Source organism: Rattus norvegicus, chromosome 11, assembly GCF_021556685.1.
Source record: "Rattus norvegicus strain SHRSP/BbbUtx chromosome 11, alternate assembly SHRSP_T2T, whole genome shotgun sequence".
Classification (NCBI taxonomy): Eukaryota; Metazoa; Chordata; class Mammalia; order Rodentia; family Muridae; genus Rattus; species Rattus norvegicus.
Genome location: NC_141544.1, coordinates 92,892,692 through 92,905,320, shown reverse-complemented (window position 1 = coordinate 92,905,320; position 12,629 = coordinate 92,892,692). Strand labels below are relative to the sequence as shown.

The 12,629-nt window shown below is 42.7% G+C and overlaps 1 protein-coding gene across 2 annotated transcripts in view; it reads left to right on the top strand.

The window, feature by feature from the left end:
• Window positions 1-4,479: 4,479 nt before the first annotated feature.
• Window positions 4,480-12,629, top strand: part of Map3k13 (mitogen-activated protein kinase kinase kinase 13) — a 144,395-nt gene continuing 136,245 nt past the window's right edge. The window contains 2 exon segments of one of the 2 annotated variants that reach the window (NM_001013978.2): window positions 4,480-4,574; window positions 5,968-6,096. The gene's annotated coding sequence lies outside the window, so the exon portion shown is untranslated. 2 annotated transcript variants of the gene reach the window in all.

The window sequence follows — 12,629 nt, the reverse complement described above, 5'->3', positions numbered from 1 at the left end:
ATTTCTCCCCATCTCTGGATCCCTATCCACTGAAAAGCTCAATCTGTTTCCTGTCAGGCAAAGAATCCAAAGGTTCCTTGGGGTAGTTTAAATTCAGTCTCACGGACAGGAAGGAAAATATTCATGAGTCACTAATGACCGTTCTCATTTTAACTTTGCATTATGTAAGTTTTCAAGCATGCACTAAAAGTAAGAATATACTAAAACAATATTAATATGTGACCGTTTTGATCACTGTTTTCATCTTGTGTTTTACAGTAAGTCCACTCTCAAAACCACGGTGTTTTGGCATTGGCTCTGCTGAACATGGTGTTATGGTACTGTGGTGGTTCAAGGCTGCAATTTCAATACTCAGGAGGCAGAGGCAGGAGGATGACTGTGAGTTTGAGACCACCCTGGGCTATACAGATGAAGCTTCAAAACATGCAAGCAAGAGGGATGTAATGACTTTTTCTCCGTTTTCTGTAAATTCCTCTCTATGGTTTCATCTTTCCATTCTAAACTCACCACTGTACTTTAAAAAGAAGTTCTTTTAATAGGTAAAAGGGCAGGGCACTAGATGTGGAAAGAAAAGCCTAGAATTATTCCTGAAATTTATTTACTTTTTTACTCGTTCAGCAAATGTTTAAGACCTATCAGCTCCCAAAGTCTCGGGGCACTCAAATGTAGGTAATAGTTCAATAGGTCAAAGGAGAGGTGGGGGTAGCGGTGGGGTGGGGTGGGGAGCAGAGAAAAACAGAGGCAGACTCACACTTTACCTCCTGACATCTAGTGGTCACAGTGGTAAATTTTACTCATTTTCTTCCTCCTTTTTTCTTTTTTAAGATTTATTTATGTATATGAGTACACTGTAGCTGTCTTCAGACACACCAGAAGAGGGCATCAGATTCCATTACAGATGGTTGTGAGCCACCATATGGTTGCCGGGAATTGAACTCAGGACCTCTGGAAGAGCAGTCAGTGTTCTTAACCGCCAAGCCATCTCTCCAGCCCAGTTTTACTCATTTTTGTATGACAGTATCATGGTGTTTGTTCAGGAAGAAATTTTAAAAGAGGTGATTTATTTAAGGTCACATGGCTACTAACATGTGATCCATTCTGAGGAACTGGATCACACAACCGTGTAGCCTAACAAACTGAGACCCTCAGTGTAGACCAGCAGCTTGGAGTCCTATGAGGCTTGGGTCCTGCAGCTCAAGTCCAGAGGCAGATAGACACCCAGAGGCCGACTTATCATTTCCTCAGGACACCTACCTCAACCTTTTCTTTTCACAGCCTTCAACCACTTGGACAAGTCCCATCCATATTATGGAGTTTTGTATGTTTTATTCAAAACCAACTAATTGGGGCACTGGCTGCTCTTCCGGAGAACCAGGGTTCAACTCCCAACACCTACAAGGAAGCTTCTCAACTGTCCATAATTTCAATCTAAAAGTCTCTGAGACCTTCTTCAGACCTCTTTAGGCATCAGGTTTGCACATGGTACATGGGCATACATGCAGGCAAAACACCTCATGTTGGAAGCAGCCTTCATGCTAGATTCAAGGGCAATTGTATTTTAGCCGTATGTTAGATCAAAACAGCCATGCCTAAGCCTGCACCTGCAGTTCTGCTTGAACTCAACAGATAGAATAAATCTGGTTGTCAGGTCGTTTAGCACTGGTGGTCAGGTCACTAAGTCACCCACCCTACTGTCCACCCCCGACCCCCACCCCCGACTGATTTACCCAGCCAACATCCTGGTCATTGAGCCAGGCCCATTCTTTTGTGGTTACCTAACCACTCCCCACATTTTGCTCCTACCAGTATATCTTCTGCCTGAGAAAAATTAAAAATTGTCAGTTTGATCACACTTCTTGACTTACTGTCCGTTCTTTGCGTCTCTTGTCCCCTATTCTCTCCTAGGTGGACCCCAGACCCTGGTCGACTGCCCTGACTGCGGGTCAGGGCAACCACACATAAAAATGAATTTAAAAAAAAAAACAACACATGGAAATGTCATTTTCATTTAAGGAATTATTTTACAGAAATACACAAAACGTTTCATCAAATAACTGTGTGTGACTTATCAAGTTGACAAAGAAAATGGACTCTCATAAAAGATAGGTGGTTCTGTGCGTATGAAGAGAATTATCTGGTTTTTATTTTAAATTTTTATTTTATTCTAAACAAAGAAAATAAGCTGTTGGTTTCTTGCTCAAGTGTGGGACAGAAAGGGGCAGGGCATTAAGAACCATAACATCTTCAAGATGAAATGTATTAAAATAGACAATGATAAGAGATTTTGTCTCCAGGGCTTTAGGCAAAAAAGACCTGGCTCAGGGTCCCAACACTAGACCTGGCCACCTATTCTAATATGCCATCCAAAGCGGTGAGATGAGTCACAAAAAGTAGGTTTAATCAGTATGGCATGCTGGGAAGAACTGATAAATGGAACGGTGACTGCAAGCTTGTCTTCCATGGGCTAACAGGAACGCTGCAACTTTATATGTAAAAGAGATAGGAAGGAAGAAATTGGTTTGTGGTTAGCTGACAGAATGGTTGATCTTGGTTGTGCCAGTGTTTGGTTATCTCAGTTCTGGTTCCACGATCAGGCTGTGGAAAGTTGTTGCTGTTGTCACTTGTGGGGGACAATCTGGTTCCCATGAGTGTTCTGGGGTACAGCCTTGTCACCCTAGATAATTGTGCTCATTGTAGACATGGAGGGTGGTCTGTCTCGAGAGGCAATAAGGATTATTCCCAATCGGCCCTGTTAATCGACTAGAGAAACAAGTAGCTAAGAAGAAAGCGTTGATGAGGCAAATGAAGAAGCTGAGGGGAATCTGCTTTCAACACAAAGGCCATGGTTCATAGTGTCTGGGTCTCTGGTAGCTGACTATGAGATCAGTGTAAATCCTGATTGCTTGACAGTTTTGAAAGTCTGGCTTTAATGATTTAAATTTTGATGAAAACATTATCATCTTGTATTTCTAAAACCCAAGCTATGGTTTCTGGGGAGCAAAGGAAAGTGTCATTGGTTGACGGATGGAACTAGATGTCCCTGTGATTATGCTAACGTTAAATTACCTTTCCATCAAGGGCTGCTGTCCTCCCAAGGTAGGAAACTTCCTCAAGCAAGTGTTCACTGTATCCATCTTTCTCTAAAGTCTGTGCGTCTTATGTGAGTAAATGAATAATAAATGGAATTAAAGAGGCTCGATTCTAAGATCACACTGGCTAACTCTGTACCTTGTGGCAAATTACTGAATCCTTACAGTCAAACAGTGCATTACAAAATCATTGGGTCTAAACCAGGCATGGCTGTATACGTCTCCAAGACCTGTTAACACTAGGAGGGTTCCAGGAGGAGCAGTCTGAGCTATACAGGGGACCTTATCTCAGAGCAACCAAAGTCATTGTTCTAATAAAATGTAGCACTGGAAACACTTCATCTAATCTAGCTATATTATTCTACAGGTCTATGGGGGGGGGTGTTTCTGAGTTATTTGGAACATTGACCCCTCACCCACATTTCAACACTACTACTAGCTTGTTTTGCCATCTTTCTAAACAAAAGGCTGAGCTACAAAAGAGTAAACTTTGAACTACAAAAGAGTAAATGAAACCCTGCCCTGTCAGTGGCAGTACAGTCATAGCCTGCTAACCTTCTAGAACTGCTCCTATTAACCAGTTAAAAACGAAGACACCCCCTGCTTTGCCGGGTCAATATGAGATTTGTGGGGACACACACACACACACACACACACACACACACACACACATACACACACAGACCTCCTTATTGATGAGTATGCCTACTTTTCAGGGACAACTTGTTTTAGTCGTGGTGCCTCCCATTAGCACGATAACTCAGCAAAAGTTTTCAATCAAGTTTATATATATGTTTCCAAAGGGGAAGGTACCCAGTTTCATCAGCTAAGCACTGAACAAAAGTATTTCCAGTACACGTATGTGTTCCAACGCGGAACAAGCAAGTATATCACATCATTAGAAAAAACAAACAAACAACAACAATGAAAAAAAAAAACCCTGTTAATGTTCATTGCAGTATGCTGGAACGTTCTATACATTACCTCAAAGAACACAACAGCCTCAGGTTGTGGGTACTAGTGTTTTTCACAGTTGAGTAAGGCCCACAGTAAAGTAACTTGCCCTTGTAACACAACACCAGCACCCTCAGAAGTGAAACGGGCAGAACTGCAGCCAGCAACTGCAACCTCAGAGGCCGACACCCGGCAGAGACTTCGGGAAACCTCGACAATCTCGTGACTTTGTCCAAACGCCCCGCTAATTTGGATTGGAGCGGCCAATTTAAGCATGGAAGAGAGTCTGCAGAAAAAAAGGAATTGGGTCATGCAGCCCAGGACCCGCAGGCTAACAACACAGAGCTTCAGGAGCCCCCCGACCCACTGCGGAGCGGTGTGTCGGAAGTGACGTCATACGCGGACGTTGTGGAGGCGGAGGCGGCGCCTGCGCGCAGGGGTTGCGCTGGGTCGGGTGTCCAGCGCTGTCGCAGGAGCGCCGTGAGAAAGCTTGCGGTCGTGCGAACTCGGCTTCGGGCCGAGAACTTGGAAGTAAGTGTTCTAGGAACCTGGCGGCGCTAGCGGGAGTTGGCGACATGGCTTCTGGGGCAGCTGTGGTGCGCTCAGCTAGTCTCGCTGCCTACTCCTGAGCCTGTGATAGAGTAGGGGACAGCGAGCCGGTCTTCTTTAGGTCTTGCGAGAGGTGAACGCCTGCTGGAAAGGGTTTGGGCAGAGTGAAAAGCCCGACTGGCGTAGCCGCTGAGTGCATCCCGGGTGTCAGCATCCCGCCTCTGAGTGCTAGCGCGACTCCAGGGTACCTTGCCCCCTCCCTGCCCTATGATGCAGGTGCAGAGGAAAATTCGGACGCGTTTTGTTTTAGAGTTGGTGAAATGTACAAATGGGTCCTTATCTCTTGGCTTCCTGCGGCTACCTTTACTTTTCTGGGAAGAACTGGAGTGTGATGGCAGGAAGGTTATCGAATAATAAGTCACCGTTGTCGCACCGTGCTGGTAGTTGATGTTATAAATGCTTTCTTTTCATCAGGGTAAACTTTCTTTTTCTTAAATATTTCTTATGTTGGTAAACTATTTGAAAGATGAATGATAGTTATAACCAATATAAAAACTAATTGATAAATATCTAGTCGTGCTTCACCTGCTGTGTATAGTCACAAGGAATGATTGTAGCAGTCCCCCCAATGCGCCGCCCCCCCCCCCCGTTTCCCCTCAAAAATCCCTTGAAGACGAAAGTGTTTCCTTTAAAAGCACCATTAAATATTACAAAGAGTGTACATTCACCCCGCAAAAGCAAGTACCGTAACCACCTTGTTTGGGCTATCAAATGAAATACAGTGCAGATGCTTCATTGTGCTGTGTAATCGGATCTCAGCAAGAGTCACCACCTACCTACCTGTAGCCCCAGTAAGGTGGCTGTGCACAGGCTATTAAATAAAAGGCAGATCTTGAGAGGTCCCCAAAATGTGTCATTAGATTGGATAGAGTGGGGTTAGGAGACCATGAATTTATGTTGCATGGTTGTGTTTTCCCTAAGAAACTAGTAAGCATCTTTAGATTTTTAAATCTAAGCTTTTCTTCAAGGCAGTTGAATACTCCAAAAGTAAACAGCTTTTTGCAGTAAAATTTATGTTTGTTCATATTTAAATCTTCTCACAGTTCCTGGACAGTACTGATACTCACCCCCATTTAATATACTGTTACTGGGCCAGTGAGTTAGAATATATTTAAATATGATAAAAATCATTTACATTTTGAGATCTTCTGGGCTAGCATTATTGTTTTCCTGTAGTCTTGGCCATTTCGACTTTGATCATAGTCATGTCCACTAAACTGCATAGCTAAGTGTCTGTGTGGTGTAGCTGCTCTCCACAGTGGATTGATCCTCGAGGTAACCTAGGTTTATGCATTGACAATTGTGAGGTTTTCAGTTTTGCAGAACCCTGCTGCTACCTACGCAGTCTGCCATGGATACCGTGTAAAGAAACCCTGGATGCAGTAACGGACAAAACATGAGTCAATTTGTGTTGTGGCCCTCAGATCCTAACACACCGGGAGAGGTAAGCTGTTGACTGTGTTTTACATTAGGTGATGTATTAGAATAGCACTCTTGAGTCGAAGAAATTTCAAGAAGGGAGAAAAAAATTAGGTCTAAATCTCTATTTTTAAAATCAGGATCTTCCAAGGCAAGGCATGCTTTGTTTGTATGATGGTGTGACTGACTGTTTTTCCTGTTGAGGGGGTGAGGGTTGAGGAACCAGGTGTACTGCAGGAAGGATCTTCTCTGCCTTGCTTTTGGGAACCCCTCTTCCCCAGGCTTCTCTTCTGGTGATAATAGACTGTGTTACTGTTAAAGGTAAAGCCTCCAATGCTCATCTAAACCATGCGGTTCCAAGCTTGTCTCAAATCTATTGAGTAACTCTATTTTATGCAGGAGAAATCATGTCTTTTTTTTTTCTTATCTTGCCTTATTTAGCCTTATTTATGTAATTTTCCCCTTTCTATTTTTTATTATCTCAATCTTTTTATCCTTCTGTCCCAGGGATCATGTAAAGTTTCCTTGCTCCCTCCTTTTTCCTTTTTTTTTTTTTTCCATTTTCCTGATTCGTTACTCTGTTTCTAACTCTGTTGATGTTTGGCATCTTTTAATCACTAAGCATTTAATTTGAAGGTATTTTCTTGTCTCCTTTGTAGATATGCTGGTTTCTTGTTTAAATCTGCTTAATTCTGTTAACAGGTGGTACTTATAATAATTTATCTTGCACACATAATTGTGCTTGCACACATATATATTACATATAATGATATTACAATATTGTTTGAAATAAAAAATGACAACTAGAAATAAACATGATGCAATGGAGGTTTGGTTAAAGTACCGTCATACATGTAACACTCTGCAGCTAATGTTGCATGGAACACTCTGTATCTAATGTTGCATGGAATACTCTGTATCTAATGTTGCATGAAACACTGCAGCTAATGTTGCATGGAACACTCTGTATCTAATGTTGCATGGAACACTCGGTATCTAATGTTGCATGGAACACTGCGGCTAAAGTTGCATGGAACACTGTAGCTAATGTTGCATGGAACACTGTGGCTAAAGTTGCATGGAACACTGCAGCTAATGTTGCATGGAACACTGTGGCTAATGTTGCATGAAACACTGCAGCTAATGTTGCATGGAACACTATATCTAATGTTTCATGGAACACTGCAGCTAATGTTGCATGGAACACTGCAGCTAATGTTGCATGGAACACTGCAGCTAATGTTGCATGAAACACTGTGGCTAATGTTGCATGAAACACTCTGTATCTAATGTTGCATGGAACACTGTATCTAATGTTGCATGGAACACTATATCTAATGTTGCATGGAACACTGCGGCTAATGTTGCATGGAACACTGCAGCTAATGTTGCATGGAACACTCTGTATCTAATGTTGCATGGAACACTCTGTATCTAATGTTGCATGGAACACTGCGGCTAAAGTTGCATGGAACACTCTGTATCTAATGTTGCATGGAACACTGCGGCTAAAGTTGCATGGAACACTGCGGCTAATGTTGCATGAAACACTGCAGCTAATGTTGCATGGAACACTCTGTATCTAATGTTGCATGGAACACTCTGTATCTAATGTTGCATGGAACACTGCGGCTAAAGTTGCATGGAACACTGCAGCTAATGTTGCATGGAACACTGCGGCTAAAGTTGCATGGAACACTGCAGCTAATGTTGCATGGAACACTGCGGCTAATGTTGCATGAAACACTGCAGCTAATGTTGCATGGAACACTATATCTAATGTTTCATGGAACACTGCAGCTAATGTTGCATGGAACACTATATCTAATGTTTCATGGAACACTGCAGCTAATGTTGCATGGAACACTGCAGCTAATGTTGCATGGAACACTGCAGCTAATGTTGCATGAAACACTGTGGCTAATGTTGCATGAAACACTGTGGCTAATGTTGCATGGAACACTATATCTAATGTTTCATGGAACACTGCAGCTAATGTTGCATGGAACACTGCAGCTAATGTTGCATGGAACACTGCAGCTAATGTTGCATGAAACACTGTGGCTAATGTTGCATGGAACACTCTGTATCTAATGTTGCATGGAACACTGTATCTAATGTTGCATGGAACACTATATCTAATGTTGCATGGAACACTGCGGCTAATGTTGCATGGAACACTGCAGCTAATGTTGCATGGAACACTCTGTATCTAATGTTGCATGGAACACTATGTATCTAATGTTGCATGGAACACTGCGGCTAAAGTTGCATGGAACACTGCGGCTAAAGTTGCATGGAACACTGCGGCTAAAGTTGCATGGAACACTGCGGCTAATGTTTCATGGAACACTGCAGCTAATGTTACATGGAACACTCTGTATCTAATGTTGCATGGAACACTCTGTATCTAATGTTGCATGGAACACTGCGGCTAAAGTTGCATGGAACACTGCGGCTAAAGTTGCATGGAACACTGCAGCTAATGTTGCATGGAACACTGCGGCTAAAGTTGCATGGAACACTGCAGCTAATGTTGCATGGAACACTGCAGCTAATGTTGCATGGAACACTGCGGCTAATGTTGCATGAAACACTGCAGCTAATGTTGCATGGAACACTATATCTAATGTTTCATGGAACACTGCAGCTAATGTTGCATGGAACACTATCTAATGTTTCATGGAACACTGCAGCTAATGTTGCATGGAACACTGCAGCTAATGTTGCATGGAACACTGCAGCTAATGTTGCATGAAACACTGTGGCTAATGTTGCATGGAACACTCTGTATCTAATGTTGCATGGAACACTATATCTAATGTTGCATGGAACACTGCGGCTAAAGTTGCATGGAACACTGCAGCTAATGTTGCATGGAACACTGCGGCTAATGTTGCATGAAACACTGCAGCTAATGTTGCATGGAACACTATATCTAATGTTTCATGGAACACTGCAGCTAATGTTGCATGGAACACTGCAGCTAATGTTGCATAGAACACTGCAGCTAATGTTGCATGAAACACTGTGGCTAATGTTGCATGAAACACTCTGTATCTAATGTTGCATGGAACACTCTGTATCTAATGTTGCATGGAACACTCTGTATCTAATGTTGCATGGAACACTCTGTATCTAATGTTGCATGAAACACTGCGGCTAATGTTGCATGGAACATTGCAGCTAATGTAAATAATGAAGTAAAGCCACAGAGGCATGTGTAGAAGAATCTGCCCAGATCCATTACTAACTGAGAAAAGCACTAGGGAACAGTGTGCAGCATGTTGTCATTTGTTGTGTTAAAAGCAGCATGCACTGTATATACACATACACACATGCATACATACCTACAAACGTATATAGATAGGTTTCTTCATACCTAAGCAAACAGTAGATGTATAAGGAGGAAGAATTAATTAGGTAGTTTCTTTATACTTTCTCCTTTTGCTGTTGGCGTGTATTTTCCCAATACTATGAAACAGACAGCAAAGTTGTGGCAAGTTTACTAAACACAGGACCCATCGCTACCCATCAGAACTGTCTTTATTGCATCACCGTTAGGACTAGGGCCGTACAGTGCTCTATTCTTTTTTCAGAGCTGCAGGGAAGGCTTGGTGACATTGTGTAGGTTTTAGACTTTCACATTAGATTGGTACTATTAATATGAATTCATGCTGCTGAATTCAGTGCTCATACACAGTGCATGGTATGACTTTGACTTGACCAAGTGCAGCGGTTGGCTCTCACCTCTGCTTGCTCAGTGTCACTGAATGGGATGGGGTCTGTTTCATTTAAGTGCTTTGCATTCTTGTGGTACTAAAGATCAAACCCATTGCTCTGCACTGTTCTAGGCTAGTACTCTACCCTGCCCTGGGACTCTGTACTATTTAGGCAAATCTTTTTTTTTTTCTTTTTTCTTTTTTTCGGAGCTGGGGACCGAACCCAGGGCCTTGCGCTTGTTAGGCAAGCACTCTACCACTGAGCTAAATCCCCAACCCCTATTTAGGCAAATCTTAAAGCTATTGTTTCATCTGTTTTTTTCTTAAAATGTTAAAATTTATTGTGTGTGTGTGTTTTATCTGCATGTATATCTGTGTACCACACATGTGTGCCCGGTGCCCAGGGGAGCCAGAAGAGTGTCAGATTCCCTGGGACTGTAGTGTTACAGATGTTGTGAGCCACAATGTGGGTACTAGGAATTGAACCTGGGTCCTCTAGAGCAGCAGCCAGGGCCCTAACAGCTGAGCCACCTCCCCAGCTGCTCCATTTTCTCTGTGATGCTTACAACTGTTTTAAGAATTTCAGAGAATGACTCGTTCTCTCTCAGTAAAGTCAGGAAGCCAGAAAGAAAATTCAGAGAACTGCATCTGGGTAGTTTTATTATGTATTATTTTGAATTGGCTCATTACCTTGGAGTCAGCAAAAAATGTCTGGTGACTTTTATTTCTCCAGTTTCTTTGTCTTTCAAACTTTTATTGTGGGACATTTAGAATAATAGGGTAGATGTCTTACAATATGAGTGGGGGGATTTTCCAAGGACCTAAAAATACAGTCTTTATTAATGAAACTTGTTTCGTTAAAATAGGCTATACACACTATGTACATGTGTTACACGACTGGTTAACATATATCTTTATGTGTTAAAACATCCTTATATTTGTTAAAACATCCAACGAATGTCACTAAATCTGGGGTCTGGGTCATGATTACAGGAAAAGGACAGGTTTTTAAAGTGTTTAGATATTTACATTTTTCACGTATATGGGTGGTTTTCTCCTGCAGGTATGTTTGTCCCATGAACACGAATTACCTGCCCACAGAGCCCAGAAGAGGTGGGGCAGATCCACTGGGACTAGAGTTACAGATAGTTAAGAGCCATTGTGTGGGTTCTGGGAATCAAACCCAGGTCCTCTGAAAGAGTAGCCTGTGTTCCTAAGGCCTGAGCCATCTTTCCAGCCCTGGGCCTGTGTTTTGTATTGTTATTAGCACACTACTTTTTATATCGCATACGGTTGTCTCCTTTAAGTGATGCTTTTTTCGCCCTAAGATCTTTGAGATTGATGTCTGCTGTCTTGACCTTACTCGCTTTTCCTGGTGATAACCAAAGCAACATAAGGGAGAACGGGCTTATTTAGTTCACAGGTCCTGGTTATGGTCTGTTCTGGAGAGGACATCAGGGCATCAGGAGCTTGAAGCAGCTGGTCGTGTTGTACGCACAGTTGGAAGAAGAGAGCAGTGGGTCCATGCATACAGTGCTCAGCTTGTTGTCTCCACTCCAGTCCTCTGCTTAGGGAATGGAGCCTCCTGTTGTGGCTGGGTCTTCCCCACTCAGTTACATAGGATCTGTGTAATTCCCCACTGACATGCCACAAGCCCGCTCATGTCCTACATGGTTTTAACTTGTGCCAGGTAACAACACTAGCCCTTCTAGTCACAGATCACAGGCAGGGTATCTGGAATGCCAGCCTTGTTTCACTAAAGGGGAAAAAATATACTACTACTGAACTTAGGTTGCTTCCCTGAGTCAAGATGCTAAATGCTGAAGATGATAAGAAATAAAGGAGATAAACATGAACAGTTCCTGAAGAAAATATAACATTGAAAAAGATACATTGGTTTGCTTATTGAGTGTCTGTCTGTCTGTCTGTCTCTGTCTCTTTGCTTCTCTCTCTCTCTCTCTCTCTCTCTCTCTCTCACTCACTCAGAAAGCAAGAATTCCAGATAGGAAGTTATTAAAAGCCAGCCATTTAAAGGCCTGGGCTAAATTATGATTTTGAGAGTAGCTTAAAGAAGTTTTAGAGTTAACACAAAGGTTCAAATGGCAGGAATGTAGCAAATCCTGAGACTGATTCACTTGTGTATGACCATGATTTAGTAGACCTTGTTACCATGTAGAAGCATGACTATACACAACTGATTTAATTATAGACATACTTAAGGCATACAAGAACGTCTTAGTTTTTGGTGTTTAATGTTTTGTTGATATGAAGGAACACCCTGATGAGGTAACTTAGCAGAGTTGGGACCCTTTTTCTTTTCTGTTGTCATCCCCCCACCCCATAGAATATAAGATTGTGGGAGACCTGAGGAAACTTCTGGAGTACATTTATTCTCTGTGTGGTCACTTTGAGACCAGAAGTGATCCTGAATGAAGAAGACGCAGGATGGGTTAGTGGTAGGAGGGACTGTGCTCGAGAAGTGAGCTCCTGGGGCTTAGGAGAGCAGAAGTGAGTCTGCATGTGTGGCAGGAGTGTGGCCGAGAGCTGCACTGAATGGGTCACAAACATTTTACTATGGCAGAGTAAGCTGACTTACTACAGATGCAGCTCTGTGCCTCAGCTTAATTAGTAATGCGTGCGTGTGTGTGTGTGTGCGCGTGTGTGCGTGTGCGTGTGTGCGTGTGCGTACATGTGTACCAGAGGTTGATGTCAGGATGTGTTCCTCAATTACTTCTCACCTTATTTTTTCAGGCAGGAACCTGGAGCTCTCAGTGTGGACTAGGCTGGTTGGACACTAAGCCTCCAGGATCCTCCTGTTTGCACCCTGGGTACTAAC